Raw genomic sequence first — 18992 nt, forward strand, 5'->3', positions numbered from 1 at the left:
ACAGGACTATGAGGAGGAGAGTCCTGGGGTACAGTGTAGAGAGTCCAGAGGAGAGGACATCAGACACAGGACTATGAGGAGGAGAGTCCTGGGGTACAGTGTAGAGAGGACATCAGACACAGGACTATGAGGAGGAGAGTCCTGGGGTACAGTGTAGAGAGCCCAGAGGAGAGGACATCAGACACAGGACTATGAGGAGGAGAGTCCTGGGGTACAGTGTAGAGAGGACATCAGACACAGGACTATGAGGAGGAGAGTCCTGGGGTACAGTGTAGAGAGCCCAGAGGAGAGGACATCAGACACAGGGCTATGAGGAGGAGAGTCCTGGGGTACAGTGTAGAGAGGACATCAGACACAGGACTATGAGGAGGAGAGTCCTGGGGTACAGTGTAGAGAGTCCAGAGGAGAGGACAGCAGACACAGGACTATGAGAAGGAGAGTCCTGGGGTACAGTGTAGAGAGTCCAGAGGAGAGGACATCAGACACAGGACTATAAGGAGGAGAGTCCTGGGGTACAGTGTAGAGAGCCCAGAGGAGAGGACATCAGACACAGGGCTATGAGGAGGAGAGTCCTGGGGTACAGTGTAGAGAGTCCAGAGGAGAGGACATCAGACACAGGGCTATGAGGAGGAGAGTCCTGGGGTACAGTGTAGAGAGTCCAGAGGAGAGGACATCAGACACAGGGCTATGAGGAGGAGAGTCCTGGGGTACAGTGTAGAGAGTCCAGAGGAGAGGACATCATACACAGGACTATGAGGAGGAGAGTCCTGGGGTACAGTGTAGAGAGCCCAGAGGAGAGGACATCAGACACAGGGCTATGAGGAGGAGAGTCCTGGGGTACAGTGTAGAGAGTCCAGAGGAGAGGACATCAGACACAGGGCTATGAGGAGGAGAGTCCTGGGGTACAGTGTAGAGAGTCCAGAGGAGAGGACATCAGACACAGGGCTATGAGGAGGAGAGTCCTGGGGTACAGTGTAGAGAGCCCAGAGGAGAGGACATCATACACAGGACTATGAGGAGGAGAGTCCTGGGGTACAGTGTAGAGAGTCCAGAGGAGAGGACATCAGACACAGGACTATGGAGGAGGAGAGTCCTGGGGTACAGTGTAGAGAGCCCAGAGGAGAGGACATCATACACAGGACTATGAGGAGGAGAGTCCTGGGGTACAGTGTAGAGAGTCCAGAGGAGCGGACATCAGACACAGGACTATGGAGGAGGAGAGTCCTGGGGTACAGTGTAGAGAGCCCAGAGGAGAGGACATCATACACAGGACTATGATGAGACGAGTCCCTGAGTACAGTGTAGCAGATAATGGCCAATGGGATAGAGAAGGCGCTCATAGGGTAAGTAAATTCAACAAAACAAATTTCTAATAAAATAAATGGTTTGCTCACCTATTGCGATTGCATCAATTGGATGCAACTGCAATGGAGATTGAGTATAGATAAGAGATGGTTGGTGGAGCCAAGATTCGTCCTAACGCCTTGGGCAGGAGCCACCCTGCCACTAGGGTAGTAAAATTGAAGAGAGTACGCTGAACCTTAAGTGGAGCGTGTGGACTGCTGGGGGCGCACGAAACAACCGATCAAGGACAGTATTTTAGTTTCAGTAATGTTCCATTTATTCGTAAGACAATACGAATAAATGGAACATTACTGAAACTAAAATACTGTCCTTGATCGGTTGTTTCGTGCGCCCCCAGCAGTCCACACGCTCCACTTAAGGTTCAGCATACTCTCTTCAATGAGTACAGTGTAGAGAGTCCATAAGAGAGTACTTTAGACCCAGGTCTATAAAGAGGAGAGTCCAGGGGTACAGTGTAGAGAGTCCAGAGGGGAGAGCATCAGACATGACCTATGAAGTGGAAAGTCCCAGGCTAAAGTGTAGATAGTCCAGAGGAGAGGACATCAGACACAGGGCTATGAGGAGGAGAGTCCTGGGGTACAGTGTAGAGAGTCCAGAGGAGAGGACATCAGACACAGGACTATGAGGAGGAGAGTCCTGGGGTACAGTGTAGAGAGTCCAAAGGAGAGGACATCAGACACAGGACTATGAGGAGGAGAGTCCTGGGGTACAGTGTAGAGAGTCCAGAGGAGAGGACATCAGACACAGGACTATGAGGAGGAGAGTCCTGGGGTACAGTGTAGAGAGTCCAGAGGAGAGGACATCAGACACAGGACTATGAGGAGACGAGTCCCTGAGTACAGTGTAGAGTCCATAAGAGAGTACTTTAGACCCAGGTCTATAAAGAGGAGAGTCCAGGGGTACAGTGTAGAGAGTCCAGAGGGGAGAGCATCAGACATGACCTATGAAGTGGAAAGTCCCAGGCTAAAGTGTAGATAGTCCAGAAGAGAGACATAAGACACAGGAGTATGAGGAGGAGAGGACATCGGACGCAGGACTGTGAAGAGGAGATAGCAGCAGATTCCAGTGTTTGTCACTCTTGTATCAGTACCATGCTGTTGTCACATTTTTACTCTACGCTTATGAGGAGCTGCACTGAGGAGACCAAAAGTTTCTCCCTTCAAAAAGAGAAGCTGAGAGGTTGTTACAGTGTGTCTGTGCAGGTAAGAGCCATCAGCCTGGCGTCCAGTACAGGAGAGAGCTATGCTTGTATATATGTAAGTAGACATTTTTTATGGTATGCCTCCTCACATCAGAGATATTTTCTTACTCCTGCACAGAAATTCATGAAAACCTCTATGAATATTGGCATAAAAGGAGGTGACTGCAGAGGGTGCATGACCCTAGGAAAGCCGACCATCTTCTACAGGTGCCCCCCCCCTACTGTCGGCAAATCCTTCTCCAATCCCAGATCCTTTCTGTCTGATATTACATGTACCAGCCCCTCGCACACTATCATCCAATGTCTTACTCCCATCTTGTGTCTCACGCACCTCTGTGATGGTTCTGTGGAGATACTGATGGGGGGCACCATCTCTTGCCCTCTGGGTTATACATGGCCGAAGTCATATGAGTTACTTTCCCCTCAAAACCCATTCTGTCCCGCACTGCGAACAACCAAGACCATGGGACACTGAAGATCTTCTCTGCATCTATGGCCAGGTCTTGTGCAAAAAATTTAAACAATTCAAAAATTTCCCCCGATTATTATGCACTTAATACCCCATAATGAAAAAGTAAAAATAGAATTTGAGACATTTTTGCTAATTTATTGAAAAGGAAAAACTAAAATTTGGCCTGAACATAAGTCTTCAGACCCTTTACTCAGGACATAAGTCTTCAGCCCCTTTACTCAGGACATAAGTCTTCAGCCCCTTTACTCGGGACATAAGTCTTCAGCCCCTTTAATCGGGACATAAGTCTTCATCCCCTTTACTCGGGATATAAGTCTTCAGCCCCTTTACTCGGGACATAAGTCTTCAGCCCCTTTACTCGGAACATAAGTCTTCAGCCCCTTTGCTCCTCGGGACATAAGTCTTCAGCCCCTTTGCTCTGGTTCCTCCCATTTCTCTGATCATCTCTGAGACGTTCTACACCCTGATTGGAGTCACCTGTGGTAAATTCGGTGGCTTGGAGCTCATTTGGAAGGACTCAGCCCTGTCTATATAACATCTCACAGCTGACAATGCATCAGAGCAAAATCCAAGCCATGAGGAGGAGAGAACTGCCTGTAGAGCTCAGAGACAGGATTGTGTGGAGGCTCAGATCTGGAGAAGGGGACAAAGCATTTCTGCTGCACTGAGGGTTCCCCGGAGCACAGTGGCCTCCAGAATTCTTACATGAAAGAAGAAGAACCAGGACTCGTCCTAGAGCTGCTGCTCCCAAACTAAGTAATCAGGGGAGAAGGACCTTGGTAAGAGAGGAGACGGAGAACCCAATGGTCCCTCTGGCCGATCTCCAGAGATCCTGTGTGCAGATGGGAGAAACTTCCAGAAGGTCGACCATCACTGCAGCCTCCACCAATCTGGGCTTTATGGCAGAGCGGCCGGAGAGAAGCTCCTCAGTAATGTCTGGAGGAAACCAGGCGCCGCTCATCACCTGCCCAATACCATCCCTACAGTGAAGCATGGTGGGGGCAACATCATGTCTGGAGGAGACCAGGCGCCGCTCATCACCTGCCCAATACCATCCCTACAGTGAAGCATGGTGGGGGCAGCATCATGTCTGGAGGAGACCAGGCGCCGCTCATCTCCTGCCCAATACCATCCCTACAGTGAAGCATGGTGGAGGCAGCATCATGTCTGGAGGAGACCAGGCGCCGCTCATCACCTGCCCAATACCATCCCTACAGTGAAGCATGGTGGGGGCAGCATCATGTCTGGAGGAGACCAGGCGCCGCTCATCACCTGTCCAATACCATCCCTACAGTGAAGCATGGTGGGGCAGCATCATGTCTGGAGGAGACCAGGCGCCGCTCATCACCTGCCCAATACCATCCCTACAGTGAAGCATGGTGGTGGCAGCATCATGTCTGGAGGAGACCAGGCGCCGCTCATCACCTGCCCAATACCATCCCTACAGTGAAGCATGGTGGGGGCAGCATCATGTCTGGAGGAGACCAGGCGCCGCTCATCACCTGCCCAATACCATCCCTACAGTGAAGCATGGTGGGGGCAGCATCATGTCTGGAGGAGACCAGGCGCCGCTCATCACCTGTCCAATACCATCCCTACAGTGAAGCATGGTGGGGCAGCATCATGTCTGGAGGAGACCAGGCGCCGCTCATCACCTGCCCAATACCATCCCTACAGTGAAGCATGGTGGGGGCAGCATCATGTCTGGAGGACACCAGGCGCCGCTCATCTCCTGCCCAATACCATCCCTACAGTGAAGCATGGTGGGGCAGCATCATGTCTGGAGGAGACCAGGCGCCGCTCATCTCCTGCCCAATACCATCCCTACAGTGAAGCATGGTGGTGGCAGCATCATGTCTGGAGGAGACCAGGCGCCGCTCATCTCCTGCCCAATACCATCCCTACAGTGAAGCATGGTGGGGGCAGCGTCTCGTCTGCTATTGCCTGGTCTCGTCGGGTCTTTGCCCTTCTTCCTTCTGATTCTCATGGACAATAGTCGGGGTTCTTTTGTTTATTATTGGTAACTGAAGGACACGTAGAAGACGTCCCCCGGTTTCTGCAGTCTCAGCACTTCCAGTGTTGACCTTTCTTCTGCAGTTCGCCCCGGACGCTGATCTCAGCTTCTGGGCCAAGTCCTGACTGTGACCCATTGTTGTCTGATCAGTGCCTGGAGTTTGTCCACCTGCTTCATGAGGATTGACCTCAGGTTCTCTGTGGGTTTGAGATCTGCAGAGTTTCCTGGCCGTGGACCCAAAATGTCAATGTTTTGTTCATCAAACCACTTTGTCTTCTGACTTGCTGGAAAAAGCATTGTTCACCATATTGCTCCTGAGTTGTTGGACATTTATACAGTTTTATGGGTTTTGTTCTTGCGGCGTTCGCTATGAGATGGGGACCGACCCCTGGGTACAGGTACATCACCCACAAAACCCTAACCTGACCCAGGTAGTAAATCAATTCAAACTTCCCCTTTATCTGTGTAATTACAATGGCTGTGAGCCGAAACCCTTGGTGGACGTCAGGAGACCCCCGTGTCCACCATCTCCTCTCACTCCCAGCATTTATTAGCAGAGAGTGCGTTTCTGTCACGGACCCGCAGCTCAGTAATGCCGCAGATAAAGGTTTGCCTTTCGATCTGACACTTTACCAGTAGTTGTCAGACCTGGGATTGACCCGCGCTGGATACGTGGCCGGGTCTGTGGTGTCATCAGTGGCTGATCCTCTGACAACGGTGAGAACGTGTCTGACACGGTGTCACTAGTTGTCAGATACTTGGCTATTTACACACGGTCACTGCCATTTCTATGCCAAAGGTGCCTGGCAGGATTAGGGGGCCCTTATTTTGGGACCTGCCAGTTGTAGGATTTCCAATCCGTTACTTCACGGACACAAATGCTTTGAGGACGTCGGCCAAATGCAGGGTTTAAAACACCAGATTGTTTGATTGTCAGATGTCACATCCATTCACATTAATGGGAGGGAACCAGAGACGCTGGGAAAAGCCGATCAGCTCCCACGTGCGCCCTCCACTTCCACATGCGCCGGACGACGACCCTCAGCGAGGCAGGCGCTGTCCTGATCACGTGCTGCGCAGCTCCTGCTCTGCGCTCCGACTTGTAGCTAATGAAAGATGCTGACTGGCTCTCGCGCATGATCTGCGCACACAATTAGTGGGACCGAGGAAAGACCACGTGATCAGTGGCCGGGCTGATATGCACCAGGGGGGCTGTCCTGATCACATGATGCGCCCTGATCACGTGATGCGCCCTGATCACGTGATGCGCCCTAGCATTACCTACCGGAGAGGGAAAAACCTCAACGACTTGTTGGTCCATAGTCTAGATCGCTCTGAAGTAGGCACTTTTCCCTGTTGCAAATGTACCTTTTACCAATATGTAAAAAAACGAAAAACTTTTGTGAATCCTGTTGATAACAAAGAATATCTGATACGACAATTTATCAACTGTCAAACAAAAGGCATTTGCGGTGACCAGGAACAGGGACGCCGACGCCACTTATTCAGTGGGTCAGGATATGGGTGGTTAATAGTCTATAGTTTGTTTGTGACGCCAATTTCAGCGTGCCCAGGGTACCATCACAGGGCCCTTTAAGGTGTTGTAACTCACGCCCCAGGTTAGGAATGCCAGAGTGGTGTGATGTCTCTGTGTGGTGGTGTCAACGGTGTCTCCTACCTGGGTACGGCCGGACTCCTGGATCCTGGCTCACTTGCAATAAATTGAGTATAGTGATAGTAGGAGTAATAGAGGGATTTTGCAGCAGAAATTGATGTCCAGACCTTTGGTGAAGTTCAAACTTGTCTTTACTGAGGGTAACTTTCATCCAAGCAATGTTCAGCTTTGGTCTTAAGTCCCAGCAGGTATTGGCAATGGTTGGCAGGAATGAATCTTCTGCTCTATAAACCTAGAGCTTGCAGGATAAGACGTTTGCTTTGTAGCTCTATAACTGTGGCAGGAATTTGGCTTCTGCACTTCTTTATCGTCTGCTTTGTGGGGTCTGAGTAGCTGAGGAGGAATATGGCTTCTCCTGGGTCTCTGGACTTTACTCACAGATAGGCTCACAGGGAATGCTTTCTTCCTGGAACTGGAGTTGTCTGCTTGCTTCATCCAGCTGAGGCTGCAGGGCTCAGGCTGGGGATTTGATTAATATCTCAGCTGAGACAAGATCCTGGCTTTCTTCCCTATATCGGGGAGCTCCTAACACACACACACACACACACACACACACCCTACCCCCAGCAGGTGGTGGGCTACACTGAATCTAACTTCCCTTCTCTCCCAAGCTGCAGGATGTGGGAACAGTCCACACCTCCACAGAGGGGGAGCTAAGATGGAATAAACCATTCCAGCCTAGATATTCTAAACTCAAACTAGCTCCTTACCAATGCATTGCTGCCACCTGTTGGTGAATATGGAAAATTACAAGGAAATTTACATTTAAAATAGTTAAAAATGCACAGTTGTGAAAACATGAGCAAAATGATATCAGATGACAAGGCAAAGGCTCTTAGAAGACAGTAGCGGGGTAGAGGCGTGTAGTAACACAACTCTGGGGTGTTACACATGGTGTATATAGCACAATGTCCCTGTAATAAGATCTATGTAGGAAAGACAATACAAGAGTTTAGATGTCGGATAGGCCAGCATTTTAGTAGCATTAATACCAAAGCCGACAACAATATCCAGACGTGTCAGACTATTCCATGGTGGAGATCCCAGATGTTGGAGACTAAAAGGGATTTATCGCCTTGAATTTCGCCCTAAGGGGCTGACTGAAGGGTTTATGGGCCAGTGAGGAGACCTTGTAGAACGATGCACGCAGATATGTATTCAGTTATGTTCAGGGACAATAATAAGGTGAGCCTCATGTGTATAGTCTATGATGCCCATTCACGGTTCATACTGACGGTAGGTTATCTATGACATACAACACAAAACATGGCTGTATATAATAAAGAGCTATTAGCTGGGCAACCAGATACGTTCCAATTGTTAGCATCCACTTAATATGCAGCTTTGATGCTGCGGTTCTCTTTGTACGTACGTCTGTCCTGCGCAGCTAATTGTATGGGCAGCAGAATGTGCAGCCTTTGTGCTATGGCTATCCCCACGCCAAGGGACATAGTATGTCTGTGCGGCCCAGTCTGTGTGGGCAGACACATATACTTTCTAGCTGGTGCGTATCAGCCCGGCCACTGATCACGTGGTCTTTCCTCGGTCCCACTAATTGTGTGCGCAGATCATGCGCGATAGCCAGTCAGCATCTTTCATTAGCTACAAGTCGGAGCGCAGAGCAGGAGCTGCGCAGCACGTGATCAGGACAGCGCCTGCCTCGCTGAGGGTCGGGGTGGAAGCGGAGGGCGCATGTGGAAGCTGACCAGCCTTTCCCAGCGTCTCTGGTTCCCTCCCATTAATGTGAATGGAGGTGACATCTGACAATCAAACAGTCTGCAGTTTTAAACCCTGCATTTGGCCGACGTCCTCAAAGCATTTGTGTCCGTGAAGTAACCGATTGGAAATCCTACAACTGGCAGGTCCCAAAATAAGGGCCCCCTAATCCTGCCAGGCACCTTTGGCATAGAAATGGCAGTGACCGTGTGTAAATAGCCAAGTATCTGACAACTAGTGACACCGTGTCAGACACGTTCTCACCGTTGTCAGAGGATCAGCCACTGATGACACCACAGACCCGGCCACGTATCCAGCGCGGGTCAATCCCAGGTCTGACAACTACTGGTAAAGTGTCAGATCGAAAGGCAAACCTTTATCTGCGGCATTACTGAGCTGCGGGTCCGTGACAGAAACGCACTCTCTGCTAATAAATGCTGGGAGTGAGAGGAGATTGTGCAGTCAGGAGACATCCGTGTACAGTGATGGCCAGCAGTCAGTTGTCAGACACACGGCAGCGGCGTTGCCTACAGTGATGGCCAGTTCGCAGTGTTCGCCCGTGAACACATGTGGCCAGCCATCTTGACTCACCCATCCGGCGATGCACAGGTAAGCCCTTACCTGTGCCAGGAGCCGGTCTGAAATCAAATGCGGTCACTGGAGCAGGCAGTTCTGAGAACAGCCTGATGAAGGCCCCCGGCGGCTGTTCTCAGAACTGCCTGCTCCAGTGACCGCATTTGATTTCAGACCGGCTCCTGGCACAGGTAAGGGCTTACCTGTGCATCGCCGGATGGGTGAGTCAAGATGGCAGCCCGCATGTGTTCACGGGCGAACACTGCGAACTGGCCATCACTGTCCGTGTACACAAAGGATTTAACCTGCCTGTTCGCTCACAGCCATTTTAATTACACAAATAAAAGTGAAGTTTTAATTGATTTACTACCTGGGTCAGGTTAGGTTTGGAGCCATTTAGGCTTTAGAATATTTTCTATGAGATAAAACTGACCTGTTCTCGTCATTCTCCGGGTCAGTACGATTACAGAGATACCACATTTATATAGTTTTATGGGTTTTGTATTTACAGCGTTCCCTATGAAATAAAACTGACCTGTTCTCTTCATTCTCTGGGTCAGTACGATTACAGAGATACCACATTTATATAGTATTATGGGTTTTGTTTTTACAGCGTTCCCTATGAGATAAAACTGACCTGTTCTCTTCATTCTCCGGTCAGTACGATTACAGTGATACCACATTTATATAGTTTTATGGGTTTTGTATTTACAGCGTTCCCTATGAGATAAAACTGACCTGTTCTCCTCATTCTCTGGTCAGTACGATTACAGTGATACCACATTTATATAGTTTATGGGTTTTGTTTTTATAGCGTTCCCTATGAGATAATACTGTCCTGTTCTCTTCATTCTCCGGTCAGTACGATTACAGTGATACCACATTTATATAGTTTTATGGGTTTTGTATTTACAGCGTTCCCTATGAGATAAAACTGACCTGTTCTCTTCATTCTCCGGGTCAGTACGATTACAGTGATACCACATTTATATCGTTTTATGGGTTTTGTTCTTACAGCGTTCCCTATGAGATAAAACTGACCTGTTCTCTTCATTCTCCGGGTCAGTACGATTACAGTGATACCACATTTATATAGTTTTATGGGTTTTGTATTTACAGCGTTCCCTATGAGATAAAACTGACCTGTTCTCTTCATTCTCCGGTCAGTACGATTACAGTGATACCACATTTATATAGTTTTATGGGTTTTGTATTTACAGCGTTCCCTATGAGATAAAACTGACCTGTTCTCTTCATTCTCCGGGTCAGTACGATTACAGTGATACCACATTTATATCGTTTTATGGGTTTTGTTCTTACAGCGTTCCCTATGAGATAAAACTGACCTGTTCTCTTCATTCTCCGGGTCAGTACGATTACAGTGATACCACATTTATATAGTTTATGGGTTTTGTTTTTACAGCGTTCCCTATGAGATAAAACTGACCTGTTCTCTCCATTCTCCGGTCAGTACGATTACAGTGATACCACATTTATATAGTTTTATGGGTTTTGTTTTTACAGTGTTCCCTATGAGATAAAACTGACCTGTTCTCTTCATTCTCCGGTCAGTACGATTACAGAGATACCACATTTATATAGTTTATGGGTTTTGTATTTACAGCGTTCCCTATGAGATAAAACTGACCTGTTCTCTTCATTCTCCGGTCAGTACGATTACAGTGATACCACATTTATATAGTTTATGGGTTTTGTTTTTACAGCGTTCCCTATGAGATAAAACTGACCTGTTCTCTCCATTCTCCGGTCAGTACGATTACAGTGATACCACATTTATATAGTTTTATGGGTTTTGTTTTTACAGTGTTCCCTATGAGATAAAACTGACCTGTTCTCTTCATTCTCCGGTCAGTACGATTACAGAGATACCACATTTATATAGTTTTATGGGTTTTGTTTTTACAGTGTTCCCTATGAGATAAAACTGACCTGTTCTCTTCATTCTCCGGTCAGTACGATTACAGAGATACCACATTTATATAGTTTATGGGTTTTGTTTTTACAGCGTTCCCTATGAGATAAAACTGACCTGTTCTCTTCATTCTCCGGTCAGTACGATTACAGCGATACCACATTTATATAGTTTATGGGTTTTGTATTTACAGCGTTCCCTATGAGATAAAACTGACCTGTTCTCTCCATTCTCCGGTCAGTACGATTACAGTGATACCACATTTATATAGTTTTATGGGTTTTGTTTTTACAGCATTCCCTATAAGATAAAACTGACCTGTTCTCTTCATTCTCCGGTCAGTACGATTACAGCGATACCACATTTATATAGTTTATGGGTTTTGTTTTTACAGGGTTCCCTATGAGATAAAACTGACCTGTTCTCTTCATTCTCCAGGTCAGTACGATTACAGTGATACCACATTTATATAGTTTTATGGGTTTTGTTTTTACAGTATTCCCTATGAGATAAAACTGTCCTGTTCTCTTCATTCTCCGGTCAGTACGATTACAGAGATACCACATTTATATAGTTTTATGGGTTTTGTTTTTACATTGTTCCCTATGAGATAAAACTGACCTGTTCTCTTCATTCTCCAGGTCAGTACGATTACAGAGATACCACATTTATATAGTTTTATGGGTTTTGTTTTTACAGTATTCCCTATAAGATAAAACTGTCCTGTTCTCTTCATTCTCCGGGTCAGTACGATTACAGTGATACCACATTTATATAGTTTTATGGGTCTTGTTTTTACAGTGTTCCCTATGAGATAAAACTGACCTGTTCTTTTCATTCTCCGGTCAGTACGATTACAGTGATACCACATTTATATAGTTTATGGGTTTTGTATTTACAGCGTTCCCTATGAGATAAAACTGACCTGTTCTCTCCATTCTCCGGTCAGTACGATTACAGAGATACCACATTTATATAGTTTTATGGGTTTTGTTTTTACAGCGTTCCCTATGAGATAAAACTGACCTATTCTCTTCATTCTCCGGGTCAGTACGATTACAGAGATACCACATTTATATAGTTTTATGGGTTTTGTATTTACAGCGTTCCCTATGAGATAAAACTGACCTGTTCTCTCCATTCTCCGGTCAGTACGATTACAGTGATACCACATTTATATAGTTTATGGGTTTTGTGTTTACAGCGTTCCCTATGAGATAAAACTGACCTGTTCTCTTCATTCTCCGGGTCAGTACGATTACAGTGATACCACATTTATATAATACTTTAAAATATATTTTGAATTTTTTATAGTTGTCTACAGCGCTTATTTTTTGCTGGGCAATCTGTATTAGGATAGTATTTTGGAGTGTGTATGACTTTGATTACTTGTTAATAATTTGCTCAGCATGTAGGGTAAACACTTTTTATATTTTAATAACTGGCGTTTTATATTTTATTTTATATGTAAAAAAAGATATGTTTTCTTTTTTTTTACACACTTTTTTGTCCCCCTAGGGGAGTTTAACCCACAGTCATCTGATTGCTTTTTCCATGGACTGCAGTGAGTTAATTTAGTGCCACAAGCAAGGCCTTCAGAAGGCCCGAGGCCGCCATAACAATTGGTTCCCGCGAACTCAATGAGGGGGAGCCATGCGGTCCCCCCGAGCGCAGCGCTCCCAATGAATGACCCCAATTGACCACAGCATTTGAGGAGTCCTTGATCTGTGTAGCACTGAGCGGGCACCATCTTTAACTCCTTCCCACCCAGCGCTGTTATAGTGCAGCGCAGCGGGACGTAACTTGCCACCCAGCGCCGTACTATTACTGGGCGCTGATCGGGCTGGTGCCGGAGCTACGCCCGATCAGCAGAGGGGTCCGGCTTTCACTGATAGCCGGACCCCTGCTGTATGCACCAGCATTGGTGAAAACACCAATGCCGGCGCATTAACCCTTGATGTGCCACGGTCAGCGCTGACCGCAGCACGTGCCATATCCGTGCGAAGATCGGAGCAGCCATCGGGTCCCCACGTTGCTGTGACGGGGATCCGATGGCAGGGAAGGCAGCCCAATGCCTTCCATGTAACCCTGTGAGATTCAGCCCCCTGTATTACACTGGTAATACACTTACAGCCAATGCATCACAATACAGAAGTATTGTCATGCATTGTAAAGGGGATCAGACCCCCAAAAGTTGAAGTCCCAGTGGGGGACAAAAAATAAACAGAAAAAAAAAGTAGACATTAGGTATCGCCGCATCCGTACCGACTGGTTCTATAAAAATATCACATGACCTAACACCGTAAAAAAAAAAAATGCTAAACAAACATTTTTTTGTCACCTTATATCACTAAAAGTGCAACACCAAGCGATCAAAAAGGCTTATGCCCCCCAAAATAGTACCAATATAACCGTCACCTCATCCCGCAAAAAATTAGCCCCTACCTAAGACAACAACCCAAAAAATAAGAACTATGGCTCTCAGAATATGGAGACCCTACCTAAGACAATCTGTCAAAAAATAAAAAAGCTATCACTCTCAGACAATGGAGACACTAAAATATGATTTTATTTGCTTCAAAACTGCTATTATTGTGCTAAAGTGAAAAATAAAAAGTAGACATTAGGTAATCGCCGTGTCCGTAACAACCTGCTCTATAAAAATATCACATGAACTAACACCTCAGGTGAACACCAAAAAAAATATTTAAAAAAAATGGTGTAAAAAAAGCTATTTTTTGTCAACTTACATCACAAAAAGTGTAATATCAAGCAATCAAAAAGGCATATGCACCCTAAAATAGTGCCAAACAGTCATCTCATACGGAAAAAATGAGCCCCTACATAAGACAGTCGCCCAAAATGCTTTTTTATGTAAAACAAACAATCAACCAAAGAAATCTGGTATGGTCGCGTCCGTAACAACCTGCTCTGTAAAATTACCACATGATCTAACCTGTCAGATGAACATTGTAAATAACAAAAAATAAAAACGGTGCTAAAACAGCAATTTTTTTTAACCTTGCCTCACAAAAAGTGTAGCAACCAAAAATCATATGTACCCTAAAATAGTACCAACAAAACTGCCACCTTATCCCGTAGTTTCCAAAATGGGTCACTTTTTTTTAGTTTCTATTCCAGGGGAGACATGGCAACTTAAAATTATCCCCGTGAAATCTGCCCTCCAAAAACCGTATGGCGTTCCTTTTCTTCTGCGCCCTGCCGTGTGCCCGTACAGCGGTTTACAACCACATATGGGGTGTTTCTGTAAACTACTGAATCAGGGGCAATAAATAGAGTTTTATTTGGCTGTTAACCCTTGCTTTGTTAGTGGAAAAAAATGGATTAAAATGAAAAATCTGCCAAAAAAGTGAAATTCTGAAAAAAAAAAAAAATTTTAAACTCGTTTTATTGCATGGTAAAAAATTTACAAGCATGGCACATGTACAACCAGAAGTTATCAAGACCCACACATGGGCCATACATAAAAGCAAAAGCATCGTATGAAGAATCTTACATACATTTTAAGCAGCTGTGAATATCGGATGTCTATGTCAATGATAACATGTTCAGGAACAGTCAGGGGATATAAACGTATGGGTGCATATTAGAGATGGATAACAACCACTTGTCTCAGGAGGTCAGTCATCCGGACTCACCAGCTTTCATACATGCTCACGGATGAACTACCCAGAGCCATCAGACTCCTGGTGCTGGCTCTCGTCATGCGCAGTAAGTGAAGAGTCGCACCAAGCCCCCCACACCCTGTCAAACTTTTGCGGGCAACCCCTGTGTTTATATACTATGCTTTCCATTGATACCGTAGCGTTAACCAGAGACAGCCATAGACCCCGGGATGGCAGCTTGTCCCCCATCCAACACATGGCGATTGCCTTTCTAGCCATGAACAGTGTTCTTTCAAGGAAGATTTTATGATAGTGTGTCCAAGATTCCTCATCAACTACTCCCAAAATACACATTTTAGGGCACAGCTGTAATGGTGCATGCACCAGGGGTCCGAGGATCTCCAGTACAGACAACCAAAACCGCCGGATGTATGAGCAGTCCCATATCAGGTGCCAGAAATCTGCACCCTCCACCCCACACCTATGACATCTGGTATTGTCCATTCTGCCCATCTTATGAAGCCTGGTGGGAGTTAAATAGCTATAGTGCAAGATAAAGAGCTGCGTCATCCTGTTGTTAATGGAGGGGGATACTCTAGTTGGTGCTAGTAGGGCCTCTTCCCATTCTTCCTCAGACAAAGAGGGTAGGAACCCCTTCCATTTGCTCTCTACGGTCAGCGGGGACATCAGCAAGCGGCGATCCAGCAGGTGGGTATAAAGGGCCGATACTATCCCCTTGGGACCCTGAGATCTGAGTATGCCAATGGTGGGGTATTTAGATATGCTTCTGCCACTGTCTCTAAATTGAGTTTGAAGGGCATGTCGCAGTTGGAGATGCCTGAATGATAAGGTACTTGGCACTTGGAACCTGTCCTGGATTTGCGCGAAATCTAAAAGCTTGCTATCCTCATATAAGTCCCCTAGCGTTTGAATCCCATATCTCCTCCACTCCCCTGCACCCTCTAACCTCAGCAGGTGTGGAAACATGCAGTTATCCCAAATAGGAATATTACAAGGTAAATCTTTATAAGCATTCAGCTTGGAGGCCTGCCATATCTGGTGGGCTAGTTTATGCAGCGGGAGGGTAGCTTTCTGTAAGCGTCCCATTCCTTCTAACACCGGCCACAAAGTCGAAACCTGCAGATATTCATGCAAATAGTATTCCGAGTTGGGTCTTGTGGTCTCGGTAACCCAGCTCCTCAGGAATCTCAGCTGACTAGCAATGAAGTAGAGGAAAAAATCAGGCAGTGCTGCCCCGCCCTGCAGCTTCGACCTCTGGAGGACCTGGAGCGAGAGCTTCCTTCTAGCTTTCCCCCATACAAAAGCAGCGACCAAGGAGTGTATGCGTTTAAAGAAGCTCCGAGGGATCGGTGTGCACGCATGAGACAATACATATAAGCCTTTAGGTAACAGAACCATTTTCACTAGATTCAGTCTGCCCATAACGGACAATGGAAGGGCCTCCCATGCTTTCATTTTATCTTTAAAAAGAGCTTCCAGAGGCTCAACATTCAGGTCGTAGGCAAGCTGTGGAGCCCTAGTGATCATCATCCCAAGGTATTAGAATCTATCCACTACTGGCAGGTTATGATGGTGAGTCCCCCAGTCATGGTCCCACAAAGGCATGATGGCTGACTTACCCCAGTTTATATGTAGTCCAGAATAGCGCCCAAACAAGGCTATTACTTCAATTGCCCTTGGTAGGGACATCTCTGGACTAGACATAAAAAGTATCAGATCATCCGCATACAAGCCTATTCTCTCCTCCCTGCAACCCATTGAAATTCCTGCATACACTGAATCCTGCCTGATTCTAATTGCCAGGTGTTCAATCGCGATTGCAAACAACAGGGGTGAGAGCGGGCAACCCTGCCTAGTGCCTCTGCGTAAGGAGATCTCCTTTGAATAGGAGCCATTGAGCTGGATACGCGCGGATGGGTTATTATAAAGTATTTTAATCCATTTTATGAAATTGGGACCAAAACCGAAGCTTCTCAGCACAGCTATCAGGAAGGGCCATTCCAGGGAATCGAAAGCTTTGGCAGTGTCTAGAGAGGCTAGGGCCCACCTTTCTTTCCCTGCCGAACCTATCTGCGCGACTACTTGGGTTCTTCTAATATTATCTGATGTGGATCTGCCCGGCATGAATCCTGATTGATCAGAGTGGATCACTGTGGTTATTGCCTTGTTAAGCCTATTGGCTAATATTCTAGTCAGGATTTTATAATCCAAGTTCAGCAATGAAATTGGACGGTAAGATCCACAGTCCAGCGGATCCTTGCCAGGCTTCAGTATCAAGACTATAGAGGCATCATATAATGATACTGGCAATGATCCGCCGGAGTGCACCGCCCCATACAGCTTTACAAGTTGTGGCGCTAGTATCTCCCTATACTTTGCATACACCTCCACCGGGATGCCATCAGGACCCGGGGCTTTCCCAGCGGGGAGATCCGTGATGGCCCTCTCTACTTCCTCCAAGGTGATGTCCTCTTCCATGATACCCTTATCTAGGTCGCTGAGTTGGGGGTAGGTGATTTCATTGAGGTGCGCCTCCAAATCCTGCTCGGTGTAAATTACCGCTGATTTGTATAGATCCGCATAAAAGGTGTACATGCAGTTTAATATATCCCGAGCCGTCTCGACTATGCGGCCATCGGTCTCCCTAAGACGGAGTAGCGGTGGAGCCATAGTGTTAGCACGGGCTAAATGGGCCAGCAATTTCCCTGCTTGATTGCCCACCTCAAACGCCTGCTGCCTGAGAAAGAAGAGCTTCCTTTTCCTCTTCTCTTCCAGATGCATGGCATATAGTCTTCCCTTGGTCACCCACGCCCCCCTGTGTTCCTCCGTAGGGGATTCAACAAAACATCTCTCTGCCTCTTTACAGCTAGCTAGCAATTCTTCCTCTTTACGCTGCGCATCCCTTTTGACATATGAAATGGAGGACTTGAGGCAACCTCTAAGGTAAGCCTTCAGGGTCTCCCAGAGTAATAGGGAGTCGGTGGCAACATCCTGTGCTCCATAGAAGACCCCTAACTGGTCTGGGATCCTGTCTGTCAAACCAAATAATGTGAGCCAGAACGGATGGATGCGCATCTTTCTACCTATTCCCAGTTCTGCGAGGACCGGTGCATGATCAGAGGGGCCCTGTGGACCGTAACAGATGCTCACCACATCAGTGTAAGCTGCAGGGTTACCAAACAAGTAGTCTATTCTAGAGAGGGCGCCCCGGGAGGGTGTGAAACAGGAGTATTCTCTTGTATTCGGATTCCTGGCCCTCCACACATCTATCCACCCCATCTCCTGTGAAATCCTTGTCAAGGGTGTGTCATCACTCCCCACCCACATGTTATCACTCCTACTTCTAAATCTATCCATGTTCTCACTCATCACCTGATTGAAGTCTCCCATACACAGTAATCGGGCGTTGGGATAGTGAGTTACAAAACCCACAACTGACTGCAGTAGGGAAACCGAGGCAGGCGGTGAGTTATACAGGTTTACTATCACGTAAGGGATACATTCTATATGGGCGTATAAGAAGATGTATTGACCTGCTGGATCAATCATTGAGTGATGAATCTCACATCTCAAACTTCTGTGAAGTAAGAGTGCCACTCCTCTAGAGTGCGAGTTGCCATAGGCGTTAAATAGATGCTGGACCCAGGGTTTTTTTAGCCTATGTCCCGTTTCCGGGGTGAGGTGAGTCTCCTGAAGGCACAGGACGTGAGGATTAAAGGCGCGGATCTGGGAGGCCACAGTTATCCGCTTCTTTGGATCACCCAGCCCCCTGACATTCCAAGACATGAGTCTCAAGGAGGCCATAAGGGCGTAACATCATTATCCTGACCATCTAACCCCTTTATCACTCCTTTTTTCAAAATAAATTGCATCTGCTTAAAACAATACATCAATCCTACTACAGGAAGACAATAGACATTGGGCCATGCTTGATACGAGTGTGCATATACATGAACTAAAATAACATAAAACAACATCTTGAAAGACCTGAGATTATCAGGTGTAGGACCAGTGAACGTACTGGTCCTATACTCGGGGACCTGCATGGTGTAAAAGGCTGGTATTACCACACAGGTGCCGCTCCAACCCTTATTGCAGTGTACTCAAATAAACTGCCACCTTTGGACTAAAGAGCCATACTCAATGACACAGTGTTCCTTCAGGAAAGGAATTAACGTTGACTGTCCAGATCTCCATGGACGTATGGCAAGTCATGGGGGCGACAATATTTGTAGAAAACGACATTAAGCTCCAATATCGCTCCTCTCACATAGGGGAAACATATGATACTTGCTGCGTCTCTAGGAACTCTCTCATCGCCGTGGCGGGCGAGCCGCCATTCTCGAGGCCCAGTCCTCCGCTTCTTTGGGGTCACTGAAGAAAATGGTCTTTTCAC

At 46.8% G+C, this 18992-nt stretch overlaps 1 protein-coding gene across 2 annotated transcripts in view; it reads left to right on the forward strand.

The window, feature by feature from the left end:
* The window catches only part of GPT (glutamic--pyruvic transaminase), a 62187-nt gene that overhangs the window by 1330 nt on the left and 41865 nt on the right, over window positions 1–18992 (forward strand). The window contains exon 2 of one of the 2 annotated variants that reach the window (XM_040433204.1): window positions 2492–2567. The exons of the other annotated variant lie outside the window; for it this stretch is intronic. The gene's annotated coding sequence lies outside the window, so the exon portion shown is untranslated. The remainder of the gene's footprint in view (window positions 1–2491; window positions 2568–18992) is intronic. 2 annotated transcript variants of the gene reach the window in all.

Source organism: Bufo bufo, chromosome 5, assembly GCF_905171765.1.
Source record: "Bufo bufo chromosome 5, aBufBuf1.1, whole genome shotgun sequence".
Classification (NCBI taxonomy): domain Eukaryota; kingdom Metazoa; phylum Chordata; class Amphibia; order Anura; family Bufonidae; genus Bufo; species Bufo bufo.